Below are 23,774 nucleotides of genomic sequence, written 5' to 3'. Positions count from 1 at the left end.
GAGCAGATACTGTACTACTTACTACTTGACAGAATATACATCACAGATAGTGATTACCTTAAATGACAACAGACAGAGCTGTTTTTTTACCCAGGGTTACAAATAAGTCACAGACAGAAAAACTTTTGCCTTTTCAGAGCAACCCTCCAGTTAAACTAGCAAAAATGTATATTGTCACAGTACTCATACACTTACAGGGAGCTTCTTTCATACTGGGTCCAGCTCCAAAAATTTCTCCTGTGGGAGTTACTCTTCCAGCCCTTATTATAGCAAGCAATATGCAAGTACAGTGGCACATATTTGGGCATTTACCACACATGACACACCAACTGCTTCCCCTCAAAAAGCCCCATGCCTTATTTCCCAGAATTACCAGGGAAGAAGCAATTCTTAAAACAGAATCTGAATAAAAACAGAAGTAGCAGATGGTACCATCTAGATGACTTAATTGACATATGTCAGAATAGCCTTTCCTTCACATACTGTTACACTGAGCCCAGTCCTGTTAGTTATAAATAAAACCAACGTAAGAATAATCACATGCTACCAGAGTAAAGAGGCTTTCACGTACGTGGCAAGTTAGCCTTGGTCACCTTGACTGAGACACAGAGGGAATAGTCACAAAAATTTATATATGAAATCCTACATAAAGATACGATGGGGAAGTTACTAGGGCATCATTAACATTATTTTAATTCTAGCAATGAAGAGATGGACTCTGATAGACTCTGTAACACCACTGCCTCCATGCAGCAGCCTCACAAGGCGCAGATCATGAAGCTTTGTCATTTTAAAGTCAAAAAAGACAACGGTACTGCAACAAATCAGTCTCTACAAACTTCCTCAGTTACAGTGGGATACCTGCTTTCAACAATAGGCATTTCATTGTATAACAAAACAGTAATGCCCCTGTAAGCATTAACAATGTGGTGTGGATAGTTACTGATAGCTAACCAGAAACTCATTCTTTCCCAACTGGAAGGAGCAACATCAAGTCCTAGTTTTTTTAAACAACAGATCAGGTTAACATGTAGAGAGGGCCATATGTGCAGAGTTCTCCATCTCATGCGCTTCCCACACTGATACTTAGCTCAGTCCAGTTCTTGTAGAGATTCCCCTGTGGAGGACTGACAAGTACTAGCAGTTCAGTCCAACAACACTGTGAACACGACATAAGAGGAGTACTGCTCAGCCTAGGGAGAAGCGGCCACTGCTTGGAAAAAAAAGAGACATGAATCATTTCTACATCAGCATCTATGCACATCTGGCACATTCCTTTCTCCTGAAGAGCACCTTGAAGAGCATACCCAGAACAGGGATAAAAGAGATGACAAAGCACCTCAGCCTCCAAAACTGAAAGGATTTGGCTAATTGACGGGTTCTGAGGAACATCCAAGATGAGAGAAAAGACTCTGCGCCCTCCCTCTTTCTGCTGAAAAGCTCAGACTCTGCTCCTTTTTCCCTTTCCTTCCATTAAGCAGTGACGATTTGCGCAGTTGGTTTTATCTCAGCTACTTCAGGTACACAACTCATCACAACAGCCTGTGGTTAAAAGACACTGTGAGTTCACCCTATGAGTTTACTACTAATATAAACACATTCCACATCTCATTTCAAACTCCATCTGTTTTCTGGACCAATCTGTTATTTTCCAGAGAGTTATTAACTATGTGCAATTATTAGTGTATAGACTCAGGCATTTCTCTTTTTTTTTTTCCTTATTTTTTTCTATTCCTTATCTATTTGCTGTTGTGTAAGACTGCCTATTGACGTTGCCTGCTAAAGAGTTTCAAGGCTTCAGTACATTTAAGTGTTCACCTATTAAAGGAATTAATTATTCCATAATATGAAGAGCAGAAGTTTTCCTTACTGAGGAGAATAAAAGTATTGTCTGGGAAAGGGGGATTATTTTTTTTGATAGCCTTTTGCATTCAGAAAGAGCTACATCTTTGCAGCTGATTGAAAGAAATTTAATGCTGTTTTAAAAGCATTGTTGTGTAAAGTTGCAAGGAAAATGTCAGAAACTACCTTTTATTTCCTTGTGTTTGTTTCAGAACATTAATCCAATTATCCAATTTGATAAAGATTTCACAACAAGTGTTTTAATGTCTGCATGCAGGACTACTTGGCCTTTAAGCACACATAATATTCTCCAGCTTCCTTTACTTCATGAACATGGAAACACAAAGACTGTTGACCTGAAATCCAGCACAACATAAAAGCGAAGCAAGGAGTAGGTACAGGTATTGAGTCTAATCCTGAATTTTACTAATTTTTGTTGTTTTACAACCAGGATTTTACAATTATTTTTCCCATTTCCATAATATGAGTGAAAGATCCACACTTTAAAGACAAAACACCTGCACCTATAAACCACTATGCCGGATTTAGAAAACAGGGCCAATTCTCCCCTTGTACCAAAACAGCTTGGATATTAGTTCACTTTTTGGTGTCAAGTACAGCATGAAGGTAGCCAGGATGAAGACAACTGAGTGCACAACCTAGCTTGGGTATTCTTATCCACATTATGTGCAGAGTCCATAGGACCAATTTCAATTCTAGGACTACCCTTTCCAGCAGATTACTGTAGTTATGTCAAATAGCCATCATACGGCCTACAAGTCAGCCAAAAATGTCAAATGCTACGTAAGTTAACAGGTTAGGCAAGCTGCCTATGCTGCTCTCAGGACAGTGTAAGCACATGGTATAAAAGCGCACAAGCTCAGTGTGAAGACTGCAGGTCAGGCCCACATCATGCCAGTGTTCTTAGACCTCTAGCAGTTTGGGCATAATGCAAGAACTGTCCAGCACGAGTTAAAATAAAGCAAAGGCACTGGAGTGAAAAGCAGCTTTGCAGAAAAAAACCCTAGTGGACAACAAGCTGAATGTAATCTCAAATAAAGAGGATAAACAGCATCCTAAGATGCATGAGACAAAGTGTAACCAAAATTCAAGAGCTAGGATTCTTCCCCTTTACTCAGCCACGTAAGACACATTTGAAATAATGGGACCAGTTCTGGGCTTCCCCATAAAAGAGAGATGACAGCAGACTGGAACACATCCAGCAAAGGGCCATGAAGAGGATTAAGGAACTGAAGCAACTCTCATACAAGGACAGAATGAGACACTGGTTCAGGGAAAACTCAGGGAGTCTTGTCAACATGTGGAAGTATGTAGGCAATAATGGTTTTAAACCGAGGCAGGGGAGGTTTAGGTTAGATATTAGGAGGAAGTTTTTCACTCAGAGGGTGGTGATGCACTGGAATAGGTTGCCCAGAGAGGTTGTGGATGCCCCATCAACTGGAGGCATTGAAGGCCAGGCTGGATGTGGCTCTGGGCAGCCTGCTCTAGTGGTTGGCGACGCTGCACATAGCAGGGGGGTTGAAACTAGATGATCATTGTGGTCCTTTTCAACCCAGGCCATTCTATGATTCTATTATATGATTATACGAATAACTACAAATGGAGCCAAACTCTTTTCTGTGATGCCCAGTGACAGGACAAGAGGCAAAAAGGACAGACTGAACCACCAGAAATTCCATTCAAAGTTAAGAAAAAACCTTCTACTGTGAGGGTAGTTAAACACCAGAACGTGTTGCCCAGAGAGGCTACACAGTCCCTACTCCTGAAGATAACCAAAATGCATCAGAATACTGCGCCAAGCAACTTGGAGTAGATTGCCCTGCTCCGAGCAGGAAGAAGTGACACCTTCCAAAACTTTTGTGATACAAGTTAGACTGCTTTTGTAAAACTGGAAGGAATGCACATAGCAAGATGCAACTATTAAGCTGACAGTGCCATTCATTCAAACTTAGTCTACTCAAGTAGATTTAAGTTATCACTTCCATTCTTCAGTCTTCTCAGAGGAAGAGAGAACATTTTAAACCCACAAAACTTCTTCTGTCAGACAAGCAGCAGTTTTTATCCATCAGTAACTTCTCAGCCAGCTGAGAAAAATAGGTGACAAAATACCATATAAAAAACAAACTAGTACATGATGTTATTTTCCCCAGATCTGTACCACCACTCTTGAATCTCTAGAGAGTATAAACACATTAATTAGAACATTGCTGAAATAAAATGTACCTATCAAGATAAATACGTACACCCAACAGAATACTCAAAGTTCTTATGAAAACAAACTGATTAATCAAGCAAGCTGACACACTTTTTCTTTATGGAACTTAAGAAAGTGTGCTGGGTGCACACTCGCACTTCATCTAAATGTGGCCAATAAAAACTGCTGCCAAAAGCAAGAGATCCCCTGCAGGGTACCAAATAAAATAATATAAAATAAATAAAAAGAACTAAAAGAGAATGCAATAAAAAATTTGCCCAAGTAACTCACTACCAAACTACCCAATAAATTAATAAGCTAATAAATCTTTCAATTTAAAAGAAATATATTACATTTCAATTTTGTTTTACTCTTTTATGCCAATGTTGGGACTGACCCAAAGAATTTCAATCCAAATCCGGATGTGAAGTTGCCTGAAACTGGCTAGGGAAGGAATCCAATGAAACAGCTCTGGTCTTTTACTGCAAATCAAAGAAAGTGATTCTCAAAATAAAAACATACTTTCTGAAGTCACAAAATGATAAAGATAACCAAGACAATGGCTTTCTTTGAGGAGCTTATGCTTATCTCGCTGCCTTGAAATTCCACCAGAATGGAGTGGCATTTTCCTTTTGGACTCAAGGAGAATGATGAGTGGTTACATTGAAAACCCACAAATACTGGCATCTGCCTGACTCCAACTCAACTGGGGATCAGTGCTGCCCTAATCAAGTCTCTTACCAGGCCCTCTTACCAGAATGCATTTCTCTATAAGCTCTGTTTCGACTCAGTGTATCCTGATTATATCCTCCAGCAAAGATGTTTTCAAATTTTTTGAAATGTGTTCTCAGCTATACATGCAGTACATGACTTTCAGTGATGCCCAAACATCAGCTATTGAGCTAGAAGAGGCTTATTCAGTGTTAAAGACAGAACAACACAAAGAGATGGCATGAGTCTTTATGCCTCCAGTCAGGCCTTCATCCCATACTAACAGAGGCAAAGATGATGAACTCAGTGTGTTTGGCAAGCATTTATCCATAACTGGATTTCAGTGCATCCCGTACTGTCTGCACAGTGGTATGTCACATTAATAATTATCAGTAATGAAACACTGTGGAATCCTAAAAAATAGCTAAGGTTGTTCTGCCCTCCGTGTCTTGATGACGATAAATGGAGTCAGTGCACAGTAAAAAAGATGCTATTCATATTCTGGCAATAAAACCATTTCCAGAGGTAAAACGGGACAGACACCTGAGAATGCTTAAGTGGTGCTGAAGCATCTGACATATCAGCAGCATCTGAGGAGGGGGGGAACAACAAAGCAACTGAAAACTTTTTTAACTAATGGTACTAAGAAACCGCTCCCATTCGCGTTAAAGGGATTAGGATAAGAGCTTTGCAGACACTCATATGCTTAGAACCACACAGAAATCAAATATGTTTTAAAAGTTCTGCATATAACAGGATCAATGCCAGAAATTCTTATCAAGACAGAATTCACTGCATTACATTATTTCATAGCCAGATCACAGCTCCCAGACTGCTACTTCTGCTGCAGAACAGCTTTGGCTAAGCCAAAGCCATTCCAGAGGAGCTTCAATGATGAGAAGGTGCCTTAAGGGATTTTGCTCACAGTAATGATGTTAACATTTTGCTAATCTAAATGATATTACATTAAACCCACAATAATGCCTAAACAACAAAGTTTAGAATAGAAAGAAAAAAAGAGACAAGATTGTTGTATCAGCTTGCAAAGCCATACACCTCCCGTCCATCCTCCCAGCACCCATTTTATACAAGGATTGGTGCTACCTCAATGCCAGCACAGTACCTGGTGGAAGGGACGTCACGCATGATGTGCAGCCTTAACACAGGAGCTCAGAATGGATAAAGTCAGACACAGAACGTGGCAGGAAAGAATGAAGTTGTCCTAAAGCAACGAACAAATTTTCCATTTTGCTCAAAGGCTCATGAGATTTGATGGCTACAAAACAACTGTAAGATAAGAAAACATTTGGAAGAATGACAGGCAAGTAAGCGCTCTATCACTTTGTTCCCTATTATCAAACCGTATAAACCAAAATCCAGAAATCTTCCATCACTGCACTCTTTAGCGATTTATGGAAGCCAGTTATGGAGCATTTATAAAACCCTCATCACATCCTTCTCTGATAGCCTGGCTTGTCTGTGATCGTACGACATTACACAACATACTCCCAACCTTCAGAACCTATTTAAGGCAAAGAAGCTGTGAAATGCATCAAACCTCTGGCTAATTTCCATGGAACTTTTCATTTCTTCTGCCACTTCTGGTTTCCATTTCACTCCAGTCCTTCTCATATTATTTAATTCACTTATTTAATGTTTTATATAGTACCTATCTCCTACGCCCTCCTTATAATACAGCCTTAAAAGGACTTGTTTGGGTTTGTGGTTTGAGGCATAGGAGAGGGGGTTCCTTTTGAGTGCACCATGTCAAAGCTGTTAGAAGACAGCAGCTCCTGGTCTCCCAACCCATTTTTCAACAGCAAATGATTTAAAAAGTCCACGTGCTGTTTCTCACTAAATCCAGCTTTAAGATTCTCCTTGTTGCAAGAGATAGAATCTGCATTTTGCTGAGAAACATTAAGTGAAGTATTCTATAATTTTCACTTTAAAAGGATACAAGAATCACTGGGCTCCTTACAAACTCGACGTATTCAGCGCACATACAGAAAAATTTAAACAAGTCCTTTTAAGGCTGCATAGCTTCTGCCTTAAAAAAAAAAAAAAAAAACCAACAAAATACAACCCTCACATATTTGCTGGACTGGGTTGTGAGCACTTCCCAGGGCTCTTCTCTTTCCCCCTTAAGAGAATCAAAACTGTGCTCTGCATCCATACACGTGGAGACAGAATCCCACCTCATTCCTCTGCAGAGGGGAAAGGATGGCTGGGAGACATTTCTTACCCTCTGCAAAAACTTATTTAAAGAAGTGCTTTATAAACAGTATATTCATATATAAAACTATAATTTAAAAAAAAAAAAAAAAGTAGGAAAAAGGAATTGAATTAGTCACTACACTAAAACTACAAGCTATTTTTTGTCCCAGTGAGACCAAAGCTCACTTTTCATTTTACCTAATGCACTTGACTCCAAGATTTGTTTGCTTAAGTTCTGCATTTCCTGCCCTCCTACCATTAATGGCCCAGAAGGCCACTTGTTACATAGGATTTGACATAAAGTGATCTGCCCTTGTAGATTGTAAATACAGTCCACTCAATAGAAAAGTTTGGAGATGAAAATACCTTATAACTTTTTTTCAGATTTTACATCCTCCAGCACATTCTGTCTCCATGGATACACTAGGCTCTCTTTTTCACTTATTTGGAGCAGAATATGAGACTTCAAATAGATATGCACAGTGCTAACAGTCCTTTACACACAGAAACCACAATAAAATTCCTCAACGCAAATCTTTTAAATGTACAATTGTTCAAAAACCAATGCTTTTTGTGGAACTCCACCAGTTTTGTCCAGAACATAGATTTTGTATTCCAGGCAACGGAAAGGTTTGTGATGAGAGAACGCAGGATGGACCATTCAGAACAAGATGAGGAACACAATCTAGGAGACAGGTTGCCCAGGATCTCCCTGCTTCCAGAGCAGAAACCTTCCAACTTCAAATCTGTGTTTATTTATGCCTAGCCTGTGATTTATTAGATGCCATCACTGTGCTTTTACTGAAAGAATTCTTTTTCTTTTCTGTTTATTCCCTTGATGTATTCGCCAACAATAATCACAGCCTTTGCATCTTTCCTTGTGGTAGATTAAGCAAAGTTATTCTCCTCAATACCTCAAGATCACAATACCTCTATTTCCAGTTTTCTTACAGTTCGTCCACACATTAATTTATCTCTCTTGAGCATTAGAAACATACTCAGCTCCCCAGAGAAACTGCATTAGCGCCCTACGCAGTGGTGCAAACACTTCCTCTAAGAAAATCTGACACCTGGCACATCAGCCGAGGCCAATGCTGAGAAAAGAACAAAACACACGAGCTCCACATAAGTACAGCAACCATTAAAGATAACCATCAAATTACTCTGGCACAACTCAGCTGTGGAAAAACTGTATTTTGGTTTTTCCTCCTCGTTTGCTCTTCATTATTCTTTGCCTTTAATAACGACTTCCTTGTTCAAAAGCCTTTCAAACAACTGATTTCAGAATAATCTGCAGGTGCCTGAGTCACACTTTTTTTTCCTCTCAGCAGTAAGAATTATCTGTTATTCCTGAGTCGCGTGAGCAGCTCTGAAAGGACTGATGCACCAAAAAGAATTGAGAATTTTTTTGGATTATAAATTTTCTGTGTCAGGCCCTTACTGTAATTTGTGATGATGTCTCGTGACACAGTCAACCAAGACTCACAGAGAGAAATATCTGACAAGAACAATTAATATGCTTAGAGTAAAGAAAACATACTTTTGATGGTTCTTATGGTTATGTAGGGATGGATATCATGGTTCTCAGGATCCAAGAAGACCACATGCACTTATGCTTTATGATGAACATGATACTTGCATCAATTTCCTCTGTAAAGAAATCAGCATTACTTTTGACAGTTGTCACAGAAGCCTTTAATATCCCAGCAAGGGCTTGCTATGCAGCATTACCTTTCACTCTCAATTTACATCTCCAATAAAACATTTTCAGTACACTTCAGAAAGTTTGGGGATTTAGATTAAGAAATTCTTAAGTCTCAATCATGTTTTAGTCCCTGATCTCTTTTAGTTAATTTATTACTTTAATTACTTCTATTATATTTTGTTCACTTACCTATTTGAGATGAATTAAATGATGAACATATGTTCTAGGACTGTTTTCACTGACAGCTCTTCTACAAGGCCATTCCCACATACAAAAACTAGGCCTGAGACTGAATGATCTCATTCAGTAACTACAAGGAAGATAAATACATTGACTCCTACATCCAGAAATATCTGTCATTATTAATAGTATCTTCTCCAAGAAACAAAAATTTCCCATAGACACGCATCTCCCAGTTGTATTTTCTTACTTGGTAACATAAGGGCTGCTAGACCAAATCTAAACTTGGCATTAGGACTTCAAGGACTAAAAGCATCCCACTGCACTTGATGTCTTAGAATCATGGAATTTCCTGAATTGGAAGGGATCCCTAAGGATCGAGTCTATCAGTTCCACACAAAACTACCTAAAAATTAAATCTGTCATGAAAAAGTAAAACAAAACACAGGAAAAGTTCCTGAGTCTTTCCCCATGCCATCAACCAGGAGGCCTTCCACACCTCAGCAGCTGGGATAATCTCATCACTCCCACACCATTTGGGGACCTTGTGAACAGGTTGGGAAGCACAACAAAAACTGTTGGTTATCTCCTAACAAACTCATTCAGAACCATTTTAAAAGTTCTCTTAGGGACAGAAAATTTGAAAATTTCAGAAGCTTAAGGAAGTTTTTTAAGCTTATGGACCTCCTTGTCAAAAACTGTCAGATAATTAGCCAATTTAATAGAAGACTCTTACCTACTTGAGACAGATACATATGGAAGGACAAGTTTTCAGATGATTTAATATTGATTTGGCATTTCAGAAGCACCGCTCACTTTTGTAGCCTAAAAAGGGCAGCTCTAAGCAATCTCAATGCAGTTAACATTTATTAACACTTTGCATGAGTCAATATTTCAAAATGCCTTCTGCTATACTTAAAACCATATTGACATACATTTCCTTTGAATATTTTTTTAGGTGCCTCCAAAACTTTAAAATGGGGGGAAATGATGTAGGGTAGAGCTGGAACACTTGCACTTTAAACAGTGAGGCATACAAAGATCTGTTATTGTTCTTCCCCATTCAGATTCATGAAATGTAAGAAAGAAAGGAGAGATGGAGAGAAAATAACACTCAACTTTACTTAATGGAATGTCAACCTTAAAATTGTGTAAATATTAATTCCATTTATAAATGCAACATATCCCTGGTGAGAGCACACGGCACCAGGTCCACAGCATAGCAAATAAAATGATTTCAAGTCTTAATTGTAACCATGTAAGAGAGCAATAATGTCAATTTGAATGGATAATGCTTGTAACAGATTTTCCTTAAATAGCATGTACTGTTCTGTGCCCCAACACTATTTTTGCTTCTTTTATCAAGTTTGGCAAAACAGAAAGAACAGTGCCAATAAAGTGCATAAATTAAGGAGAAGAAGAAGACCATACTTTGCATTATTTGTAGTTTCCCTCATCTCTACCTGTGGAGGCACAAATTGTTCTCTTAGAGGATGATGATTCCTCAGAGAAACCACAGAATGAGGCTGATGAGGGCATCTATTTAAAATATGGGAAATACAAAAAAAACAATGAGGTGGAAAGGCCACAAATGGCGGTGTTCATCTCCTTGGAGAATGCTGCAGCACTGAAATGACCTGATAGGCGCAGACTCCATTTAAAGCTAGAGCTGGGGAGGGAGCAGGACTGTGGATATTCCCTCAAGTCCAGGCCATGATATAAGCTCCTGCCACCCTGCTTCCCCAGATAGCCATTTGTTTCCACCACACCTGAAGGCCGCTCCTAGGTAAAGCCACAAGAAGGAGGCAGAGGCACACAGTAAAGATGTCCATCACAGCAAAGGGCGAGCTTCACTTCTTCAGCCAAAACAAAATGAAAAACTTGGATCAATATCAGGACAGCAAAAGTGGAGTTTAAGCTAAAAGATCACACTGCCCCAAAAACAAATTCAGTCTGATAGAAAAATGACTATCAGTCAATGCATTCTGCAGTCAATGCGCTCTGACAGAAGGAGTAAATAGAAGAAAAGCTGCTTCTGAGGCAGAGCTCACTGCTTTGTGTTTATGTAAGGGATTATGTGCCACACCCTGCAACAGAAAGGGGCAGGAATACATGGCCCAGGAATACCCCTGTCCTACATTCTTAGATACTGGTCAAATGGAATTTTGCTAAACTTTCCAAATACTTTCCTTTCAAATAAATCACTTTCAAACTTCATGGAAGTGAAGAATTCTAACCTCAAAAATGGATGTTCTTTATATAAAGACACTGAAACAGAACAAGCCTTCTTCAAAACCTTTGGGAAAAAGGTCAGAACCCTAATTTGCCAAACACGAGTAATAATCGCATTTGTTTCCAGAGCACTTTTACTGTTTGCTATTGCTATTTACTGTTTGAGGACAAACCAGATTCTCAAGAGAACAATAATTAATAGACTCAGTCAAGAGATCATTTCCTCTCTGGTCCTTCTACAGTGCTAAACAGCCTAATTCTCCAGGGAATAGAGTATAGTGTGAGTGCTAAAAAGAATCCATGTCTGCTGCAAACAGGAGGGAGATGTGCACTGAAGCAACAAGTGACAGGCAGATGTTTAAAGAAACTCAAGAAAAAGCTACTCTTCCAACCCATACAACTTTCCTTGGTGCTCAAGTTAGACCTATGCAGACTTACTAAGAGTGGAAGTACCTGCTTCAGCAGTCATTTAAGAATTAACTTACATTACATTTAAGAGTACAAGCCTATGGGAAATGTACACGAGCCAGGAAACTACCAAACATTCCTGAGAACATGGGACTAAGAAGTGGCCCATAAGATGATGGGTGACTCTCCTCACAATGTCAAACAGCAGACACAATTTTGATCTTGCAGTAAGGAAGAGGTACACAGGCATTAAAAGAAGGCACCAGAAAACAGGCTGTGAAAGCAATAAAGAATCTGAAACCTTCTGGATAAATAATTGTTATGAATCAGATTCAGTTTAAATGCTACAAAAGGAGCATCCTTCTGCAAGCACAGCTGCAAGCAAAATTGCATCAATGTTATCACTTCAAGTTGTTTAATTTAATTACACTTATATCTTGGTCCTTAAATTTTTCTCCACTATGGCTTCATTCCTGGAACTTGTGCAATTACTTCTGCCATTGTCAGAACTGCAACTTTCTAATCATTTTTCTGAAAGACATGAATAACCATTGAGAAAGAATGTTTTTAAGGAACAGTATTTCAGGGGAATAATTATTCAAAACTCATATGTTGAGCTCTCAATTAACAAACAAACAAAAAACCAAAACACTGGAAACGCTACAACCAGAAGTCACTATTAAGCATTATGTCACAACTACCTTGTGTTAGAAAGTGGCAAGGAGTTTTCTTTATGTGTGGGGATTTCTTGTGTTTTGTAAACATTTCCAAATGAATAACTAAAGGTGGTCTCAACTAGTTAAGTGTATTCCTGTAAGAGAGAACAGCTTTTCTGTTGCACCCTCGAGAGGAATGTGTGGCTCCTTCTCTCTGTCCCATTTGGTGGCTAAGCTGGTGACATTAAAAACCAATAACAATGGGCTGACTGGGTAATCTTGTCGACAACTTCAAGTGAAACACTACCAGCAGAGAAACAGAAAAAAAAAACAAAAACAACCAAACCTACAAACCAAACAGGTTATGCAAATACAGCACTAAAATGCACACAGATATGCAACCAATAAGTTCTAACACACACACACAAGAAAGACATAAGACAGACACACTTGTGATTATAAGGTTCTCTTTTCCAAAAGAAATATCTCCTTTCGAGTGTGGCTTCTCACTAAGGCAGTGGTAAAGCAGGTCTGCCTTTTGGCTTGGTGTTTGTTCTCATGGATGCGTCAGCAGACTTAGATGAATTTATAGCCTAATCCCTGAGCGCTGCTCTTCAGGAACATTAAGCAAGAAAAGCTGCAGCTGAAGACACCAGGAGCTAGCAACCACCAGGACTAATGAAAACCAAGCCACTAGCCATTATCTGAAGAGTTACTGTATTCAGTAACTACTCACAACAGATGGGGTTTCCTTCAGCTCTTTTTTGAGTCTCATCTCAATCTCTCTAGTTCTTCTTAAGCATCCTTCCAGTACTTGAAAGGAGCTTACAAGCAGGAGGGGAACCAACTCTTTACATAGCAGATAGTGATAGGACAAGGAGGAATGGTTTTAAACTAGAAGAGGAGGTTTTGGTTAGATGTTATACAGAAATCCTTTACCCAGAGGTTGGTGAGGACCTGGCACAGCTGCCCAGAGAAGCTGTGGTGCCCCATGCCTTGGAGGCACTTAAGGCCAGGCTGGATGGGCCCTGGGCAGCCTGAGCTGGTGGGGGACAGCCCTGCCCACAGCAGGGGGTGGGACTGGGTGGGCTTTCAGGTCCCTTCCAAACTAAGCCTTTCTGTGATTCTATGGTTACATGTGCCCAGAGAGCAGGCCTCAAGCAGTGGCACAGACCCACTGAAGAGCCGGTAGCCCTGTGATGACTGACTGCTCTGCATACATTGGGCATGGAGAAGGACACCAGCTGAACCATCTGCAGAGCTGCATCTGAATTCTCACTGGAATATGGTGTCCCCACTGCTCCCCACTTGAAACAAATGAGAACACAGCAGAGAAGGTCTGAGGAGATTGAAAGAAAACTCACAAAATGAACTGGCGTTTTTGATTGAGTTGATCAAAGTAGGTTCCTTATCTGCTTATTTAGAACCTGCTTGCAGTTACATATTTGTCTAGGCACCTAAACATGTACTATAATGAGTGAGAGCATCTGTTCTTACCTTGCTCTGCTCATCTTATTTCAGTTGCATTCATCCTTGCTTTAAAATGGAAAATTTAGAATGGAAATAGGAGGAGGCCAGTCCAGAGAACTAATATGAATAGTAAGACACATTAAATCCTCGTGATAACTCCATTAACTGCAGGTACTTACCTGAGAATAAATGTGACCTGCTAATCTCTGCTTGTTTTTGCATGCTTAATAGATAAACAACAATTCTACTAATTTAGCAGAAATACAAATAGTATTACCAATAACTGAAAATGAAATTTTCATGCCAGAAAACAGCAAGATGAGTCACCGTGAAAACAAGACAGTTATTTGCTAAAACCAAGGACAGACACACACTTCTAGGACTGTTACCCTGACTGTATCAAAAATGCATTAAACACTACCAAGCAAGCTAACTACAAGTTCTGTTCCTAGCAGTTCGTAAGTTTGATTTCATTAAAAAGTATGTAAGTCATAAGCTAAGAAAAGAGAAAGGGCAGCATAAATGTTCAACTTAGGAACCTGTCTGCTTGGGATTTGCTCTGTTTCTGATTTTTAGTTAGCAAAGATCGCTCTAAAATGACAATATATGTTTCAGATCGACAGTTTGCTCTGAAATGTTCATCTCCACTTCTGTACTTCTGTATTGGAGAAAGGAGAGAGGCACATGGAGCACACAGGAGAAAATGAATGATACAACAGTGGAGATGGCACATAAATGGAAATGGAAAGAGGAAATGTATAACAAAGACTACATGTGCAAGTCTAAGAATGCTGAAACCCTTCTCACCCTTGTTAAGCAGCCACATGAATAACAGTATTTTCAGATGTAATCTACTTCCATAGCAAGAGAAAAGTTGCAGCACTGCAGAAAATTTCAGGCAGGCAAATTTAACGTAGACCAAAATAGCACTCTGAAGAGAAGAAGAGCAGCAAGATAGAGGGTCGAACACCAAATCAAATGTCTCTCACACACAAAAATAATCAACATCATGCAATGACAATCCATAATAAGCCAAGGGGAAAAAAAATAGAAGGAAGAGAGAGGAAGAGGGAATCATTTTACTTCAATCTTCTACATCTATGCAACTGAAACCCTCCATCACAAGTGAATTTGAAGGGTTCAAAATACAGACTCAGCAAAATTAAATTATTAAGAGAGAACCACATGAAGACCTTAGGAAAATTCTATTAAGCCTATATTGGAGAATGTGCATTAGCAAATTAAATATGGACACACAAAACCTGAGAGAAGTAGAAAAACCTGTTATTTCCTGGTACTTTTAGTGGAAGGAATGCCATAAACTGCAAAATATAACACAAAGTAAATAATTATTTGTAGCCAGTTGCATTGTATTTAATTTAACACCAAAGACGTAGTGCAGACTAGAAAACTGATTAAAACGTGTAAGAAATCATTTAAGAGAGCTTAAAACGCCATCCTCAGGAACGTGTTACTAAAGGAAAGGAATTCAATGATGTTTCTGCAGATGGAATTCCTTTTTCAGGCATGAATTCTAAGCAAAGGGCAAATGATTTAAACAACTGGTACGAAATAAGCCAGAAGAAAGATATATGTAAACTCTGTTTAATGTTACACGCAAGTTAAGGTATAATGTACCACATTTATAGTCATAGACAGAAACTGTAAGGGCTTCCTGGCAGTATTATTTCTAGACAAACATTTGGGAGTTATGCTTAGGGACAGAAAAAAAGCCAGCTTGCTACTCAAAAGAAATGCTCTCTGTGTTTATTTCAATTACTCTCTATTTATCGTATGGAGAGAAATACTGCCCTTGACTATTTTCAGCCCTCCAATGAGAAAAAAAAAGAGCTGCAACAGTATATACAAAACTTTGGCTGCACGGTAACAATTAATAGGTATTTTCTATTGGCAACAGTGCATGAAGAAGAACACAGCCTTAGGCTTCAGCTGGCTCAATTTGCAGGACCAGCTAATAGAAAAGTCTTTCCAAATTCAGCTGTGCTGACCTGAGAGTCACTGAAAGACAATAAATTTGAGAATCCAAAGTGTCATTTCATCCCTGTACTTTATAGAACATGTCTGAATGCCACTATGACACATTTAAAATAACTAACATAGGTCTTGCTCACCTGGACTTTAGACAGCCTGCGCTAATGCAAACACAGAATTACATGACCTTGAATTTCTAATGGCAAAGCAGAAATGAAAAGTGATACAAATTGGTGTGGAACAGTATGGGAAAAGCCTAAATTCACTCCACTACAGGAAGGGAGACAAACTTGACTCCAGCTCAGTCTCAGTAATGGCCTAAAAGAGCCACTGACATCTTGAATTTACGGCAGAAATACTGTTCCAGCACTATAGAATTTAAATACTCTCCAGCTGCTATATAGTCCCCTCAAGAAGTAAGGCATTTTGTTCTGCTCATCACAAGCATGACTAGCAACAAAATCTCTAGATTCCTAAAGAAATAATCAATTAAATGGAGTCTCCTAAATTTCACACATGAAGGAAGGCTATCAAACACTACAGAGCCAGCAGGTAATTAATTAATTGAAAGGATCACGTCTGATGCCATGAATTACCTTTACTTGGATGATTAGTCTCCATTAGTAAGCTCACAATAGAGAGAATTTCAACCAGAAAAAAATAATTAGCCAGAAAGTAATGGTCATCTGATAAGCAATCAGAAAAGACAATGCCATCTTTTCTGTAAATGTAACAACACAGACTCTCTTAGGAACTTCAGTAACAAAAGCATTTGACAAATTGCAGAGTTTGCTTTGCTTTATCCCTATTCTTTTTTATTCCAATGGAGATCAACACCTCTTGTTGCAACATTTTTATCTTCAATTCCCATAAACACACAATTTGATACTGCTTCACCCAGCCTGTGTGTGTGATCACGTGTGGAAAATCCTGACTAAAATGCAGATGCATCTTGTGAGAAGGTAGGTAAAAATCACATTCTTAACTTCACGTACCATCGATCTGTTCTCCATGCTGAATTTCACATCCATGTCTGATTTAAGAACAGGCTTCTTAAATACATTTCAGAACAAGGTCATGCAGGAAAATTACATCATATTAATATTGACCTAGAGTGCCACATATGTGGGAGCAGGTGAGATCCATTGCTGTTTGTTCCTGGATTACTTAGGCTTCATAGAATCCTTAAGGCTGGAATCACAGAATCACTGAGGTTGGAAAAGACTCTAAGATCACCTAGACCAAATGTCATCCCATCACACCATGCCCACTAACCATGTCCCTCAGTGCCACATCTACATGTTTCCTCAACACCTCCAGGGACGGTGTCTCCACCACCTCCCTGTTTCAATGCCTGACCACTCTTCTAGAGAAGAAATGTTTCCTAACATCCAACCTGAACCCCTCCTAGTGCAACTCGAGGCCATTCCCTCTCACCCTCTGTACATCACACACACCCTGTTAGCACCCATTTGTCCAGATGTGCTTAGAAGCCGAAACAGGCCATGCACCTGACTACAAAAACACCAATGAGGCAAGACCACAGAAACAGGCATCTGGGAGAGGAAGCAGCCAGCTCACTGGGGTTCCCCATTACTCATATCTCTGCTTGCAGCTAGCTCAACATCATCTCCTGCATTCTGCCACAAGTTCCTCAGTACCATGCTCTGCACTATAACAAATCACTCGTCCTATTTTAATTAAAAAAAGATAATTTTCCTGGGCATGGGGAATGTTTCAAACATGCAATATACACAGCTACAAACACTGATATTAAAAGGGGACATAATCTTGGCATGCAAATATCAATGGCAGCCTGAAATGATACAGGACACAAACAGTTCACCAAGAGGAAAAAAGGAAACATTTAAAGGGCAGAGTACCAATAAAAGGATGTTTTACCCAAAGGTCACTGGAAAGTGAGATAATTTGCCAAGGGAAGCAGCAGGTGTGGCTTCTGCACAATGCAGGACCCAACATCTGTTTCAAGACCCATGACATACTTCAACAAGGAAAGAACTGGCTGCTGGCACCTATGGCTTTCCTCCTACACCAGCTGAGGTTTGCTTTGTCTTTTTTTTTCTTCTTACAGACAACACTACGTACCACATACACTCAAAACACTCTCCCTCCCATAATGCTTAAGTGTATTTTCAAATTTTTCAAGCAGTATCTGTATTTTGAAAAAAAAAAAAAAAAGTCAGATTCTTTTCCACAGCTTGTATTTAAACAACAAAGTGCTTTGCAAGACTCAGAGTATGTATTAAAAGGATCAGACTGTAAGAGATACAGTAATCTACTCAAAATGAGAAGAATTTCAGCCTGCAATGATACTGCATCCATATGTCAAGTCATGTAGAGATGAGCATTAACAGGAGCTCTTACAGACCACTCGGCTAAGGGAGAATGTAATCAATATTAAACACCACCTAATTTATGTCTTTAAATCAAGTCTGACAGCCTAGACAACACAATAAGCTTTCCAAATCCATAAACATTTGCAAAAAAAATCATACTCTTACAAGGGCAAGAAAAAATAACTGCAAATTTCAGGAGATACAGACACTCAAGCTAAAGTCTGGGTACTATAGATCAGGTGTCCACAGACATGCTCAGTCACACAAGATGCTTGATTTAAAAAACAAGTAAACAAAATATATGCCTATGTGTTCATCTACAGTAAACAAAGAGGCTGAAGACTGACTATAAGTCAGGTGAAATATACAGTACAATATTGTCATAAATTCACAGGCTCATCTAGGCAGTGTAGCCACAGCAGGTTGATAATCAGGTACAGATAAACTAGCATACAAAAAACACACGGATTAAATGTTATTTTAAAATAATCAGTTCAACTGTACGGTGAAATACCAAGCAGATTCCAATATCATTTCTAAGGACTCATTCAATTGCTCTTGAACATAAAGCACCCCCTACAAAATAACAGCAGACCGTGGCACAGGTAGCTATAATTAGGACTTGCTCTTCCTCTCTATCCAAGGGCACCTCTGCTGGACAGACCCAACTCCACTCATTATGTCTTTAAAAAGTGAAAGCTACCCTGCAATCTATTCAGCCATTGCTGTAATATTCAGTTTCCCGTTAGCAGCTCCTAACACTTTTTGACTTAGTAGAGGATATATTCAGGAAATCCTTTCAACTGTGCACTGTCGATAACGTCTCAGATAGCAATCATTAGAAAGAAAAACATTACTTAGTTTTCTTCTTGAGTCAGTCAGTCCAGATAAGACCCAGGCTCCTCCCACGGGAGCATTCAGATTTGACACCCCTGTAGAAAAAGCAAATGTGAACCACGTGGCCTCATCAGCTGGGGCTTGCTGCAGAAAGGTGTTCAAGTTCTTTTTGTGAGTAATACAATGCACGCACACCTCCTTTATTCCCTAGACAAGAAAAAGCCATTTCACTTCACGGAGCACAGTGGCTTTCTGTATTCTCAAATATCGCAGCCAGGCAAGAAGAGAATGAAATTCAAACTTAGGATACATCTTTTCCAAGCCACTGAGAGTTTGGCCACCCTGCTGCTGCAGGAGCAGACATGCCATTGGAAGGAGAGCGGAGGCCAGCACCCTCTCAGCCATACTGCTCAGCAAATGACAAGGGTATATGGCACGTAAGGGACAGTCGTTAAAAGACTCATCTGCCCAGCTGTCCCTCCTTCCAGCACCGTGCAGGTTGATGATTTTGGCCACAGGTGACCTTGCTGCTCCCATGGACCTCGTCAGTTTCATAGGGATGAAGTCTCTTTCATGCAGTAGCTTTGCAAGGGACTATTGCTGGTTGGTTAAATCCCCTTGAAAGATGTAAAAGCAGTGGAAATGGTGCCAGGTGAATACACAACTATACAACTTTATCAATGCCAAAGAACACTGCACCTCTCTCTTTTATTCAAAGTCCTGAAGCTCAAGTCACACCATTTGATTAATCAGCATCTCTATAAGTACTAATATAAGAACTGTAGCAATTCTACACTAACAGATGCTACTAGATATGGACAGGCAGAGGAAATGTAACCAAAGGGCTGCTTTACCTGGAGGCCACCACTATTGCACTTAAGGAACCTCCATTTCCAGCCAGTCTCTGGGGACAGACCTAACAGTGACCACCTCAGTGCAGCTCTGCATCAGACCCGAGAAGCTTTGCCAAACGCAACCTGCATCACTCCCCATCTTCTCCCCCACGTACATGAGAGAAGGGCAGTTCATACACAAGTACGCGTGGAGAGCCCTGGGAACACATTAAGAGTTCAAGCACTGTAAAAATATGACCAAATCTGTATTGAAATCTGCATTGCGCAGCTTTCTAAAAGCCTATGGCACACACAAGAGCCCACTGCATCCCCTCCTCCTGACTCCTCGCTGTTAACTCCTCACTGTTCCGCACAGATAAAAGCTGGCTGGACACACTTCAGAGTCCATCGACCCCAGTCAAAGCTTGGCCTTGGTACTCACGACAGAGCGACAAATAGTGCTCATTTCCTATGTTTATATACATTTTCAAAGGATTAGCAATAAAAGCACTTTCAAATGATCGCGTGTTTGCAACATGAATCATCACTGTTAATTGGAATTTCATCCAAAATGAAGAAGCAAGGATTGGACTCAACAGCGACCCAAGCTGTATTCCTTCAGCAAACAGTGCCACGTGCACACAGTCAGTGAGAGGCTGAGGGCAGGATGCCAGAAGGTGAACGCTGCTCTCCTGGTAACCATCTCTTCTGTAACTCACTTATCTGATGAAGTTGGAAGTGTTCTTCACAGTTTCTTTTTTAAAAAAAGAACTACGGACTGAATTAATCTTTTAGAACTACTTAACTCTGCCTTTGCGTACTCAGGGCACTAGAAAATATGCAGCTGTCTCACAGGGAGCAGAGATGTTTTGCTTTTAGAGCCTGGTAGACAAGAACCTATTCTCATGCCTGAATCCCACCGCACTGAGACTGAGAGCTAAAGCATACTGCAGGTGGTCTGCAGAGATGCCACTGGTCTCCTGCTGTGCTCCACTTCTGCTCTGCTCCCTTCTGGAGAGCCTGTTTGGAATGTGAAGCAACCAGACAAATGGCCCCAGTGACAGCAGCCCACTCACAGCAGCCCTTTTCCTGAAGGGCCACCCAGCTTTTTCTCGTAGCAAGAGCAGTGGGGAAAGAGTCTGGGATGCTCCAAGGAAAGAACAGCTGGGGACAGCCTGCAACTGCAAGGACAACTTGTGCAGTCTGAAGTCCATTCCCAAAGGTCCTGTTGAAAGGACAGGATGGGATCAGGCCAGACAAGCAATCCCGGCAAGTTTCATTCGGCCCTGGGGCAGCTGAGTGAGTTGCTTTAGAGCAAAGAAAGAAGTCGATGGTATTAGTCCCACAAAATAAACTGCTTGCAAGATTTATTATCATCACTGTAATAATTGTGGTCTCCTTGTGGTATCTAAGAGACGTTGTTAAAATCTACGAGGGGTTGAAGGCTCAAGTCATCAAGCAACGTGTCTTGAAAGCAGAAAGACAAGCAGCACTGAAAACAGATTCTTGCAAAAGGCAATCAAATCCACAGGAGCATGTCAGTACTTGGCTCCACCCCACAAAGCATTTTACAGCATTTTACAGTCTTAAAGTGTCACCGCCAATCTCACTATTGCTCACTCTGAACTATTCTGTAAACTAATTTTTTAGCAAATAACAATTAACATTACTACAACAAGGCTAGAAAATGACTATTATCTTCTTTCTAATTCCTTTTATGCCCCAGAAAGCATTCTGTGGTTCACCAAATTTGTGAGAGAAACTATGACACTGTTTCTTTTGCTTTCTGCACCCTTCCACTTGGATATATTTCAGATGGCAAAACTAAGCAGAAAGTCCACCCACCTTACCAGCAAAGGGTGCATATGACAAGACCATGCCCGTAATACTACTGGAGGCAGGGAAGGATCTTTCTCTTCCCAAAACACTAACAGCCAAATTGGAGGTGATCTTAAGACAACTAATATTTGTGTTCTTCAGACATCTGGCTGTTCCCTCTTTCTAGGCGTAGCTCAACCTGGCAGAAGCCCTGGTTTCCTGCCCTGAGGAAGAGCTTTGCTGCTTGGCTTCAGATGAAGTCTCTTCCAAAGCCCTACTCCAGCTCATGCTCTCCAACTCCCCAGTGAAAGACAGGCAGGGCAAGCACCCTCTCCCTTGAGGGAAATCCCTTCTGGTAAATGCTGGAAGACAAACCAAGATTAAAGATGCTATATTGAGACTCATGTGGCTATATACAAACCAGACCATGCTTCAAGCTTCCCGCTTTGCCCCACTGAGAGGTTTGTTGTGCAATCCCAAGGCTATTTTTAGTCACTTGTGGAGAAAATTGCATTCCAAATTACCAATGGATCTCTTGAAATAAGTATAATACAGCTTTCTGATGCTTGAGCCAAAATACATGGCAGTTTTTTATGCTCTCTGGAAATGCTTCTAAGATATAAAAACTCAAGAAGATATCTCACATAAGGAAGGTGACCATCCCTCTACACTTCATGAAATCGTTTGAAAAATGTTCCCAGAACCTCTGCAGATCTTCATATCAGTTACAGACATCACAATTTCAAAAATAGCTCATAAATCAGAATGAATTCAGCAGAGAATAGCAGATGATTAATCAGCTAACCTAGACCTAGAAATTAAAGGGTATTGTTTGGTCAGGCAACATACAGTGAGGGTGAGATATTATTTAACTCTCTGTGAGTGTTCATGAAATCACTACATAGATACGAGCATCAGAGAGGAAAAAGAGCTTTCGTTGTGTGACTCAGTGCAGGTATAACATTTTTCTTGTACTCACCTTTAATAATACATCTTTATACTTGTTCAGCTAACGTTTATTTTAATTTACTTTTCACCAACAAAAACCTTCCAGTTGGTTATACAAACTCTTTACCTACTGGAGCTCTTCTTTGAGTCAGCCCCAGTGCTCAATTCAAAGTGTAATTGTGACATAATTATCAGTCATCCCACTCACACAGAATATATGCTGGATCAAACATGTCATCGGTTAATATACGACCATCACAGCAGGCATGAGAGTCTTAAAGCCTTCATTTGCGTGAATTATAATTGCCAATTCACTGTGCCGTTTTGTTGCCACAGTGGCCTTGTGCTGACTCAGGCTACAGCTCCAGCAGTAGGTATTAGAGAACGGAGGAGGTGGTACTGGGGACTCCATCTCCAAACCAAACTAACTTCAGAAGCTCACCTAAAGCTGCCTCTAGCTCAGTCCTGAAGAGGCCAGTGGCATCTGAACAGGCGCCAGTTCCCATGCTCCCAGGCTGCCCCGAGACACAAACCACAGAACAAAGCTGGGAGATCTGCCTCAAAAGCACACTGCTGCTCTGAACTAACACGCAAAGCAGATGCTTCCTTACGTACTTTTATGGAAATCATGAGACTTTAATTATCAGTCCTAAAAAGCAGAAGAGAAGCCCTCCACACAAATGACTATAATTTGCTCTGCCGATAAATTAATTGCTATTAAATACTATAACACGGTATAATTTTTATCTTACAGTAATCAAAACAATCCAAGAACGTGATTCGTACTCAGACCGTATAATTATTCAGAGTTAATAAGAACAGCACTAAGAATGGTATCGAGTGCTGCAGGTCAACAAGCATTTGATTTTGGTTGGGCTACTCATAGACAACATGTGTGTAAACATGGACTATGCAGAGCATCGATCTATCTGTGTCATCCTGCCAGGCTGGATGTGGCTCTGGGCAGCCTCGTCTAGTGACTGGCGACCCTGCACATAGCAGAGGGGTTGAAACTAGATGATCATTGTGGTACTTTTCAACCCAGGCTATTCTACAACTCTAAGATATGATTCTATTCATCGGGTGCAGGAGAATGAGTTTCCCAGTGAAATCCCTGTCACTGCTCATACGCGATGCAAAAGTTCCCTGCTTCTGTACGCCTGCACGACAGCCGAGTGGGTATGACAGTACTCAAAACGAAACGCACCACCAAAAAAAAATAACAGCAGAAATCCCCAAGCCTCCTTCTACTCTGGGCTCTCGGCACCAGGCTTAAGGAAAGCACAAGGAGAAGCCGACTTCCACGGCCAACACCGAAGGCACCACCGCGAACCTGGCGGAAGCGCCTCAGACCAT

General features: G+C 40.3%; 1 protein-coding gene across 3 annotated transcripts in view; it reads right to left on the bottom strand.

Annotated features, from left to right (window-relative positions):
* Positions 1-23,774, bottom strand: part of ARHGAP6 (Rho GTPase activating protein 6) — a 303,096-nt gene that overhangs the window by 128,527 nt on the left and 150,795 nt on the right. The window lies entirely within an intron of this gene.

This window comes from Phasianus colchicus, chromosome 1 (assembly GCF_987193195.1).
Source record: "Phasianus colchicus chromosome 1, bPhaCol1.hap1.1, whole genome shotgun sequence".
Taxonomy (NCBI): domain Eukaryota; kingdom Metazoa; phylum Chordata; class Aves; order Galliformes; family Phasianidae; genus Phasianus; species Phasianus colchicus.
The sequence above is the reverse complement of the archived record's forward strand: the minus strand, read 5'-3'. Positions and strand labels throughout refer to the sequence as shown.